The following is a 12,024-nucleotide window of genomic DNA, read 5'->3' on the forward strand; positions in this document are numbered from 1 at the left end:
TTCATAGCTGAATAATTATACCATGACAGGTATGAGATATCTGCATAAACTCAAATTAAGCTCCTATTAAAAACATAATCTGCATGAAGTATGAATGCATATGCTTTCTGTTTTCTTTGGTTTATACCATTAATTTTAAAGATGACAAAAAACAGATGAATTATGTCATTGCTGCTTGTATGAGGAACCCAGACAAATTCATATCCCTTAAATTTAAAGGGCAAATCCTATTTAATCCAGCTGTAAGAGGTATATGTTGTTACTGGGCAGACAATGAATAAAGTAATGCTAAGGTTTTAGAAAAGGCAGAGGAACCAGAGATCAAATTGCCAACGTCCACTGGATCATTGAAAAAGCAAGAAAGTTCCAGAAAAACATCTACTTCTGCTTTATTGACTATGCCAAAGCCTTTGACTGTGTGGATCACAATAAACTGTGGAAAATTCTGAAAGAGATGGGAATACCAGACCACCTGACCTGCCTCTTGAGAAACCTGTATGTAGGTCAGGAAGCAACAGTTAGAACTGGACATGGAACAGCAGACTGGTTCCAAATAGGAAAAGGAGTACGTCAAGGCTGTATATTGTCACCCTGCTTATTTAACTTATATGCAGAGTACATCATGAGAAATGCTGGGCTGGAAGAAGCACAAGCTGGAATCAAGATTGCCGGGAGAAATATCAATAACCTCAGAAATGCAGATGACACCACTCTTATGGCAGAAAGTGAAGAGGAACTAAAAAGCCTCTTGATGAAAGTGAAAGAGGAGAGTGAAAAAGTTGGCTTAAAGCTCAACACTCAGAAAACTAAGATCATGGCATCTGGTCCCATCACTTCATGGGAAATAGATGGGGAAACAGTGGAAACAGTGTCAGACTTTATTTTTCTGGGCTCCAAAATCACTACAGATGGTGATTGCAGCCATGAAATTGAAAGACACTTACTCCTTGGAAGAAAAGTTATGACCAACCTAGACAGCATTTTCGAAAGCAGAGACATTACTTTGCCAACAAAGGTCTATCTAGTCAAGGCTATGGTTTTTTCCAGTGGTCATGTATGGATGTGAGAATTGGACTATAAAGTAAGCTGAGCACCGAAGAATTGATGCTTTTGAACTGTGGTGTTGGAGAAGACTCTTGAGAGTCCCTTGAACTGCAAGGAGATCCAACCAGTCCATCCTAGAGGAGATCAGTCCTGGGTGTTTACTGGAAGGACTGATGCTGAAGCTGAAACTCCAGTAGTTTGGCCACCTCATGCAAAGAGTTGACTCATTGGAAAAGACCCTGATGATGGGAGGGATTAAGGGTAGGAGGAGAAGGGGACGACAGAGGATGAGATGGTTGGATGGCATCACTGACTCAATGGACATGAGTTTGGGTGAACTCCGGGAGTTGGTGATGGACAGGGAGGCCTGGCGTGCTGTGATTCAGGGGGTTGCAAAGAGTTGGACACAACTGAGCTACTGAACTGAACTGAATTTTTCACAACCATGAAACAAAGTAATTTCACATATTTTTCTGCAAAGCTAGAATTATGTTAGTTTTCTCTACTTGTCTTTACTGTTTTGGAGTATAATGTGGGTCTATATTAAATACAGTGTTATATGTCATAGTCAATCATTTAAGATTAATTCAGGACCTAACTATACTTGAATTACTAGGAATACACAATTGAATTAAGGAATATTATTATAACAGTACTTTATATGATCAGAGAAGGCAATGGCACCCCACTCCAGTACTCTTCCCTGGAAAATCCCGTGGACGGAGGGGCCTGGTGGGCTGTAGTCCATGGGGTTGCTAAGAGTCAGACACGACTGAGCGACTTCACTTTCACTTCACTTTATATATGATATGTATTCATAAAGTAACATGGTGTGTGAATCAAATACAAAAAATATTTTTATAATCCCTCCATTTATTACTGGTTCCAGAAATTCTTTAGTTGGCTCTTCTGTATACTATGTGACCTAAGACAAGTCTTTTATTTCTCTTTGTTATTTCATTTACAGAATTAGTGTTATTACACTGTGTACTTTAAGGGATACTCTAATGTTAAAAAAGTAAATACCTACAAGCACTTGAGAGAGTGCACTTGGCTAATATTTGCTTAATACATTTTAGCTATTACATTATCACAGATAGTGAGTTATCAACATGCTGTCATAGTAAAGATGTACCATTAATAGTGAATTTAGAATAATTAAAATTATAAATAACTAAATTTTGATATGGTTTATGCATGCTTCCCTGTATAAAATACACATTATATCTCATTGGATCCTTGAGGCAATTATGTGTAGTATTTCCATTTCATAGAAAAATGTTGACACATTAAAAGTGATTTAAAAAAACTTATTTTTGAGCTTGCAATCAACATTTAGCACAATGTATTAGAGAATCTAGATTTTTACCACATACACCGTCAAAGTCAAATTGCAGAATAAAATGTGGGTTGCAGAAAGACCATATAATCTCTGGAGACTAATTTTAGAGGTAAAATTTCCACTTTACTAAAGCATTGCTTGAACTGACTGTAGAAATAGAAATCAATGATTTTAAAACATTCCTACTTATATTCAGTCTAGAGATGAACTTAGTAGATGTTATGTACCCTGATGATACTATCCTTCCCTCTGTTTGGATCCTAAGAATTCCTCAGGGTCAGAAATTAAATTCAGTAAAAAGTCCGTATAGGTGTAACTAGAGATTGATCACATAAGCTGAACTATATTTATATAAGTGGAATATTTTTATTATTTAATTTGATAAATAGAATACTTTTTGTCAAAACAATTATCATAAACTGGCTCTATGGCTTTCCTTGCTAAGAAAAACTTTACTATCCAAGATGTATATTTGAAAAAGTATTAGAAATTATTCAATAATTACAGTTATTGACTCTAAATATTTTAGCATCAAATGACTGAATTTTGTATTCAGAACCAAATCTTATAGATATTATACATCTAAAACTACTCCAAAAATTAATATTAAAAAGTATTAGTATATTCATTTCTAAAAATCCTTACAGATATAAAGCTTTTTCTTAAACTTATCTTTTACTGAGCTTCGTTTTTCAATAATAGTCATTTACATGCAACAATGTTTTCTTTATTTAATTGTAGAGAAAAATAAAATTCTAACATATATGGCTGAAATCATAGTGAAATCAAAGGCAGAACTAGTACAATCAGGGCAGAAAATTATACTTGCTTTATTCACATAGCATTACTTTAAAATTTCCCAGCACTCAGTGACAGATACCAGTGTTACATTTCTTTTGTATCTTCCCACAATGTATATTGTTAAATAACTCTTTCTGACAGGCTAATTCTTATGAAGTTTATTATTCATAATTGCTCTTATATTCTTTTGAAGAGCCAAGGACTCTTAATAGCTCTCCATTTTGAAATAACCATGGAAAATAGGAGATTTCATACAGGCCAGGAAACCAAGTTTGAATGATTAGAATAGCAGAGGGATTGGGGCTGAAGTTCAATAGCTGAATTTATAAAAATAAATGAATACCAAGTAACAGTATATAGAAAATGAAAAATAAAATCAGTTTTTAAAAGTCTGGATAATCCCTGTATTATGTTCAAGGACAGGGCCAAAAAACAACAGAAGCAGATGTCCAAGGTCAGAGGGATAGGATGAAAGAATCACACCAAGTTAGAAACAGAAAGGTCTTTGATGAATAGCTGATTTGGAAGCTCCTACCATGACTACTAAGGTCAGTAAACCCTAAAGATTGCTTACAAAATATATGTATGCTTAGCTTCAGTTTTCTGGAGCAAAGAATCCATAACTTTGCTAGAATATCAAAGGGAATTTTGATGCAACATAACTTAAGAAACATGAACTACGAAGGAGCTAGGTGACTTCACATGCTGCTGCTGCTAAGTCACTTCAGTCGTGTCCGATTCTGTGTGACCCCATAGACGACAGCCCACCAGGCTCCCCCGTCCCTAGGATTCTCCAGGTAAGAACACTGGAGTGGGTTGCCATTCCCTTCTCCAATCCATGAAAGTAAAAAGTGAAAGTGAAGACGCTCAGTCATATCTGACCTTCAGTGACCCCATGGACTGCAGCCTTCCTACATCCATGGGATTTTCCAGGCAAGAGTACCAGAGTGGGGTGCCATTGCCTTCTCCAGGTGACTTCACATAACAACACACAACATTAAAAAAAAAATTCCTTTAAACTACTGTGATGTGTAAGAAGAGTTACAGGTTATGAGGACAGGTTCTTCTTCTGTCACCAGGCTCATATATCTTAAATCGTCTTACACATCACTGTCAGATTCATCATAATATTGCACCACTTTGATGCTATTGTTCTCCAACTAAAATTATCACTGTGTAACTTGATATAGAGCAAATTGCTTATTCTGGCACAGAAAACTTTCCACAGTTTGATTCCAACTTTATATATCTACCTTATCTTTGAATATATGTATACAGTCTTCATTATATAAACTCAACTTTATGTTACTTATCATACAAATTTTGTCTATTTTGAGGGAATTTTGTTCATGCTGTTATGTGTAGATGGACTAACTTGCACCTGCACTTTACCCTGCCCTCTCTCTATAAGTTCATTTTGCCCTCTGCACTAATAACCAATAAACATACAAACACACAAATGCATACTCTCAGACGCATTCACCTCCCACCAAAATACATTTCTAAAGGACCCAATTAAAATTTTTCTTTCTATACTGGAACATAAAATTACCTATCCCATTTTGAACTCCTGTGGTTTCCAGTTTCTACTATCTTAGGGTACGTCTCAGATATTTTTTTGCATAATACTTTCCTGAAGCCCAATTTTTAAATAGCGGTTAAAAACAAGGACTTGGAAAGAGACAGTTCTTTTATCAAATTTCAATCCATCTCTATAACTTTGAGTATTATAAGAAAACACCCCTGTTTCTCATCTGTAAAACTGGCACGATAATAGTAGGGTTGTTTTAAGATTAAGTGAAAAAATATAGATGAAGTATAGGATATTATGAACACTTAGTATGTTTTTCCATGTTAAGTGAAATAGCTACCCAATACTTACAAACACTGTAGTATCATATATATGTAATTTTTTATTGTTATGTCATTGTTGTTGTAATTTCTTGTATGCTAATTGAGTTAAATAATTAAACCTTTCACCTTCATATTCCAAACATAATTCTTACATAGTCACAGTTCAGTTTATATTTTTTGCACATATTAATGTTATATGTTTTAGGAAGCATATACATTATAAAGTTTTGAAAATAAATATAAAAGTGTAAATCCTAAGAAATTATTTATTTTTATAAGTATAAAATTATATTTAGCAAAAGCCCAAACAGCTTCTTTTGTTTGATGTTCTACTTTCCAGCATCTCAGAGATACTTGGAGTAATTTCTGTTAATTAAAAAAAAAAATCAGATAAAACAGTTACCCTGAAATTATGGAGGTATTACATTAATAAGAACGATTTTTGAAGTTCTGCAAAGAAATATTTGATGGCTTTTCACCTGAAGCTGGTTCTACTGAGAGGAGTAACTATTTATTAACAAGCTTAATAATAATAATAACTGAAGAATCACAAAGCCCAATGAAAATGAAACAGAAACAGTTTTAAAAGCAAAAGGACTGTAAGGTTATACTCTTTTTCATTAAATTTTATTTTTATGCTTTTGCAGTAAGAATAAACTCATTTGAAGTATGTAACAAATATCAAACTCTGTTAATAGTGATATATATACACAAAACAGTTAAAGACTATTACCTTTCTTAAAACTCACTTTAAAACCAGGTTTAATATTTGAATTCTGTAGTTTGGCCTCTGCTGCACAGTTGTTTCCATATCTGAGTCATATCCTTAAAACATTAGCTCTTAGAGGTCAGGGCTATGTTCCTGGTGCACCTTGGATGTAGTTTTTCTGTAGCACCTCTTCTACTCAGTCACATGGTCACTTATTTATTCATTATTTCATTGAGCTTTAACTCAGTGAAAAGTTCTATCTTAGTATTTTGGAGAAACATAGTAAAATTTTTCCTTCACCTCATAAGTATTAAGAAGAAAAGAATCAAATGCATTATTGAACAGCACAGTTGAAGGTAAGAAATGGCACAAAAAGACTATGAATAGATTCTTATACCAGGGAGAAAATATTTTTTTCTGCTGGGTAAAATTAATGAAAATTTAATGGACTGGTATTATGATTTAAACTTTAAATAATGAGTAAGTTTTGTTACTGGATCACAATAAACTGTGGAAAATTCTTCAAGAGATGGGAATACCAGACCACTTGACCTGCCTCTTGAGAAACCCGTATGCAGGTCAGGAAGCAACAGTTAGAACTGGACATGGAACAACAGACTGGTTCCAAATAGGAAAAGGAATATGTCAAGGCTGTATATTGTCACCCTGCCTATTTAACTTATATGCAGAGTAAATCATAAGAAATGCTGGGCTGGAAGAAGCACAAGCTGGAATCAAGATTGCCAGGAGAAATATCAATAACATCAGATATGCAGATGATACCACCCTTATGGCAGAAAGTGAAGAGGAACTAAAAAGCCTCTTGATGAAAGTGAAAGGGGAGAGTGAAAAAGTTGGCTTAAAGCTCAATATTCAGAAAACGAAGATCATGGCATCTGGTCCCATCACTTCATGGGAAATAGATGGGGAAACAGTGGAAACAGACTTTATTTTGGGGGAGGCTCCAAAATCACTACAGATGGTGACTGCAGCCATGAAATTAAAAGACGCTTACTCCTTGGAAGGAAAGTTATGACCAACCTAGACAGCATATTCAAAAGCAGAGACATTACTTTGCCAGCAAAGGTCAATCTAGTCAAGGCTATGGGCTATGGTTTTTCCAGTAGTCATGTATGGATCTGAGAGTTGGATTATAAAGAAAGCTGAGTGCCGAAGAATTGATGCTTTTGAACTGTGGTGTTGGAGAAGACTCTTGAGAGTCCCTTAGAGTTGCAAGGACATCCAACCAGTCCATCCTAAAGGAGATCATTCCTGGGTGTTCATTGGAAGGACTGATGTTGAAGCTGCAACTCCAATATTTTGGCCACCTGATGCGAAGATCTGACTCATTTGAAAAGACCCTGATGTTGGGAAACGTTGAGGACAGAAGGAGAAGGGGACGACAGAGGATGAGATGGTTGGATGGCATCACCGACTCAATGGACATGAGTTTGGGTGGACTCTGGGAGTTGGTGGTGGACAGGGAGGCCTAGCATGCTGCGGTTCATGGGGTTGCAGGGAGTCGGACACAACTGAGCAACTGAACTGAACTGAATTTAAATGGAAGAAGGATGGCATATGAAAAAATACAGGGCATGTATTTGTTTATCTGCTCTACCATTTAATGTTACTTAGGGCAACCCCTTGCTAATAAAAATCAAAATTAATATTTTAGTATAATCTTTCCTTGTAGATTTCATGGACTTTTTCAACTACAATTGTGATTTGAAGACAACTTTTCTTTTTCTGGAGACCCTCTAATTTTCAGTTCTGCTCTTTGCTGCTAATAGGATGTTGTACAGTAGAACTTCTATGACAGTGGAAATGTTTGGATCTGCAGTATTGTATTCACAAGTCTCATGTGACTATTGAACACTTAAACTGTAGCTAGTGCAACTGAGGAATAGGTTTATTAATTTTCATTAAATTAAATTGCTACAATAGAGCTCATGGCTATTAGAATTGCACAACAAGGACCTAGAGTCACCTCTTTAAGAGAAGTAAATTCCAAATGAATTTTAGCCACAAATGGATCTCGTTCGGTAAAATATAGTATGCCACAATGTTTCTTGTGAAATCCTCTTATGTCCCTTCATTGCTGAAGCCAGTAGTTTTACCCAGTATTGTTATTGCCTGTATATTATTGTTAATTAGGATATACACAAAGAAAACTAACAAATTACATCTCCAGGAAGCTCTGAAGACTTCTCCCAGAAAGTAACTTTTGAATTTAGTCTTAACGGAAAGGAAGTTTATGCTGATTTTGAGGTTTATGCATCAAGTTTATGCTGATGATGAGCTGGGAGTAGTTTAGACAGAAATAAGAAAAAACTGGTACAACCAGGGAATACCTGATAATTCATTGTAACTGGCAAACAAAGTATCTTTGTAAAAAGCAGGAAAGGCAATTGAGCATTTTGAAAAAATAGAATAGTTGATGTTTTAAAGTAATGTTAAAATGGATGCCCAAATATTGGGTTTAAATTTATATAGCTTCATACCCAACATGGTTATTCTATCATGTATACTATTATTTTCTTTCATTTCTTTTCCTTTTTACAAGCATCATTTATGTTTTAATCATTAACTAAAGCAACTAAAATTGCAGCTTTGTTACTTAAATTTATTACTTGGACAAGATTGGGATTTCAGAAATTTATTGCCATGATGTCACCAATGGTTTATAATTTATAAAACTTTGCATTAGACATTAGCACAGTTATTATTTCCTCTAATGCCTTACCTCACCACAGTCTTAATAACATTCAGGAAATCCAAAAGACAAAGGGGAAAGAGTGGACTTGAAAGCTAAAAATAGTTGCTGAAAACTGATGCAATCATGTAATAAAATATGGTACAGTAACATATGATATATTCATAGTATCTGCTAAAGCAATTAGAATCCATGCAGCTAGATTTCTGTTCGTGTATTCCTAAAAATGAAAACTATTTCAGCCCAAGTTAGACATATAAGCTATTCAGTTTTAATTGTATATTGGTCCTAATATTTCTGGTCTTATTACTTTCATATGTGATCTATTTAACACTCTTTAAAACAGAGAATCATTGAATAGCAATCAGGTTTCAAAAAGCCTGCCAAGTACAGCCAGACAGTTGTCTGTGTGTTTTGCTACATATGACAACATAGAATGTACAATTATATTAACAAAGGCTTCTTTTCCAAGGAGTCACACATTTACTAGGTCTCCTCATAAGATAACAGAAACAGCAGTATTGGTGTCTCTCAACATGAATCACATTAAGTTTATCAGAAATATTAAAAGACTAGTCTTTTTTTAAATTGAGAAATTTCGTACATATTATATTTAATGCTTTGTTTGTCAAAAAGCTTTGAATGGACTCTGGTCTAGCTATAGGAAAAAATAATTTTCAGTGCATTTTGGGAGTCCAAAGTATTAACATATTTTTAAACACAGGTCTTAATTTCCACTGATTAAAATATAGGCAGACATTTCCACTATAGCATGAAAAATATTAATCACTATAGGAAAGAATGATTTTATTTTGGTAACTACAAACAATGAAAAAAATAAATTAATAAATATTTTTCAGGCATTCTAAGTGTTTTATATACATTGTTACAATAAATATTCATAATCAACCCTATGAGATTTTACTATTCTCTTTATAAAAGGAATCTGAATTTCAGAATGGTTTAGGGATTCCCTGATACCCAGATAATAAAAGGCATGGCCAGGGATAATATCTGATTTCAACAGCTTTAGACTTCATTACTTGGAAAAGGAAATGGCAGCCCACTCCAGTATTCTTGCCTGGAGAATCCCCATGAACAGAGGTGGCCGACAGGCTACAGTCCATGGGGTCGCAAAGAGTCGCACACGACTGACTATGCAGACTTCACTATTATGTGTAACAGGTATGGATTTTATACTACAAATATTTGTATATAAGAAATATATTTTACTTTACTACTCAGAAATCAAATTATAATTATTCCAAGCCTCCATATCACTAGGCTGGAAAAGAAATTCAGTGTTACCCTTCAGTAGAATCATATAAAAATATAGAATAATTACATGATAGAAACACAGAAATTTGGGGAAGAGTTCCATTTAAAGGAAGAAGGAAGGAAAGGAAAAGGGAGCTGGCTTTGAACACATTACCTGATACCATGGCAAAGTATAGTTTTTCCTCTCTTAAACCATAACTGACATACTTAACCCTTCTCCCTATGAACTCTAATCCTTTAGCTTGTAAATCAAATGTTAAACACGAGGCTGCAAGTACTTCTCATATACCTTGGCATTGTCCTATTATCTTGGACACATGACCCCAGTCATCAGGTGTCTCATATTTTGAGGGATAGCTCCTCTATCATAGTCAGTAAAATAAAATGTCTTATGAGGATAAGAAATTTATATGTATATTTATAACAATATTTTTAGTCACACTGTCACTTCCACCTGCTGCTTCCTCCAACCTTTGAGGATTACTAACAGACAGATTTTAATATTTTCTATCATTGTGGCAGTAGAGTATATATCAGTTACTGAGTATATTTCTTTTGTATTGTTTCCTAATTTTTATTAAAATGAATCTAAATATTTGTTAAACTTCTATGTTTTTTCTTAGTGTATTGCAAGAAATTTCATACCATAATTTTAATATTCAAGTGCCTGTGACAAATGTGTTTTTGTAAATAAGTTTATAATTTGGTGACTTATATAACATTTTAGATAATATTTCTTTTAAGTTCTGCTAGGAAAGGTTGCCCACAATGGTAAAAACTTGTATTAAATTTTCATATTTTTGTTGTTTTAATATGAGCAATATTAATAGAATAAGAATAAATTGTGCCTTTTTATTTTGCTGCTTTAAAAATGTTTTATTCCAGTTCTTTAATCATCACAATAAGCATTTGAGATTAAATATCCTTATCAACATTAACTTTTAGAAACCTAAGGTTCAGAGATATTGGTTGACCGTCAAAGAACAAGAGCTCACCTCGCTGGCCCAACTGGGCCTGTCTCCTAACTCACTGCCATTCCTACTGTGTGTACGCATGCATACTCAGTTGCTCAGTTGTATCTGACTCTTTGTGACCCCATGGACTGTATATAGCCTGGCAGGCTCCTCTGTCTATGGGATTTCTCAGGCAAGAATACTGGAGTGGGTTGCCATTTCCTTCCACAACTTAATGCAGTTCTGAGAAATCCCATACAATTTTCACATTGTAAATTTTAGAACTCAGCTTAAGAACCAACCAGTGGGCTTCCCTGGTGGCTCAGTGATGTAGAATCCACCTGCCAATACAGGAGACGAGTTCAATTCCTGGGTCAGGAAGATCCCCTGGAGAAGAAAATGGCAACCTATTCTTGGCTGGGGGAACCAATGTACAGAGGAAACTGGCAGACTACAGTCCATGGGGCTGCAGAAGAGTCAGATGGGACTTAGTGACTAAACAACAAGGAACAGTCATTGCTAGGGGATAGCTATTTATCAAGTACAGTGTAAGGAATGCATAGATATGGTAATTCTCACACTTAGAGTAATAAAAATGGAGAATACTTTTGGCTTACTTCCTTTTTCACTCTTCTTCCCTAATTCAAATGAGTTTTAAGAGTCATAATTTGAAACTCTGCCATTAGCTCCATCAGAAATATTAAATGTTAAATAAAGTGATGTGTATTGGCTATAAAACGAACACCATTTATTATTCTAAGAATATAGAAAATGCTTTTATGTGAACAGTAGAGAAATTGCCAAAAAAGCTATCTTATTTCAATCTGTAGACAAGTTAATGTGCTACTGGAAAATGCATACATATTCTGACCTAATTAATTTCCAGAGCATTTATTTGCTTCTGAAAAGAGTGCTCAGAAAGCCCCCCAATTAATTCCACTGTCATACAGAAGTCTCACATTCTGAGGACAGGGTCTCAGGCCTAAGTTAGTTTGTTACCTCATTATGAAGGCTTTTGTTGTAGTGCTTTCTGGCATACTTCCTACCATAGTCAAATGTTCGCTTCAATTTCTGGGTGCGTGAGCCTCAACTGAGCAGACTTCCTTGTGATAAAATCTGTCACCTTTGTGCTTATTGTCCTAAGGACACTATCTCCAGGCATACCTGTCTTAATAAATAATTTGATATTTCTGACTTAGAGAAATTGATAAGGATAGTTTCAGGTACCTTCTACCTTCCAAGGTGACTAATTTAAAAATGCTTGAGAAGCTTGTAAGCATAAAGTTTTAGGAATGACAGAGTGGAGAATGTTGCTGCTATGACTACTTCC

The 12,024-nt window shown here is 34.8% G+C and overlaps 1 protein-coding gene across 4 annotated transcripts in view; it reads left to right on the forward strand.

Annotated features, from left to right (window-relative positions):
• The window catches only part of SEMA3A (semaphorin 3A), a 554,797-nt gene that overhangs the window by 429,940 nt on the left and 112,833 nt on the right, over positions 1–12,024 (forward strand). The gene's annotated exons all lie outside the window — the stretch shown is intronic.

This window comes from Bos taurus, chromosome 4, assembly GCF_002263795.3.
Source record: "Bos taurus isolate L1 Dominette 01449 registration number 42190680 breed Hereford chromosome 4, ARS-UCD2.0, whole genome shotgun sequence".
In the NCBI taxonomy this organism is placed as follows: domain Eukaryota; kingdom Metazoa; phylum Chordata; class Mammalia; order Artiodactyla; family Bovidae; genus Bos; species Bos taurus.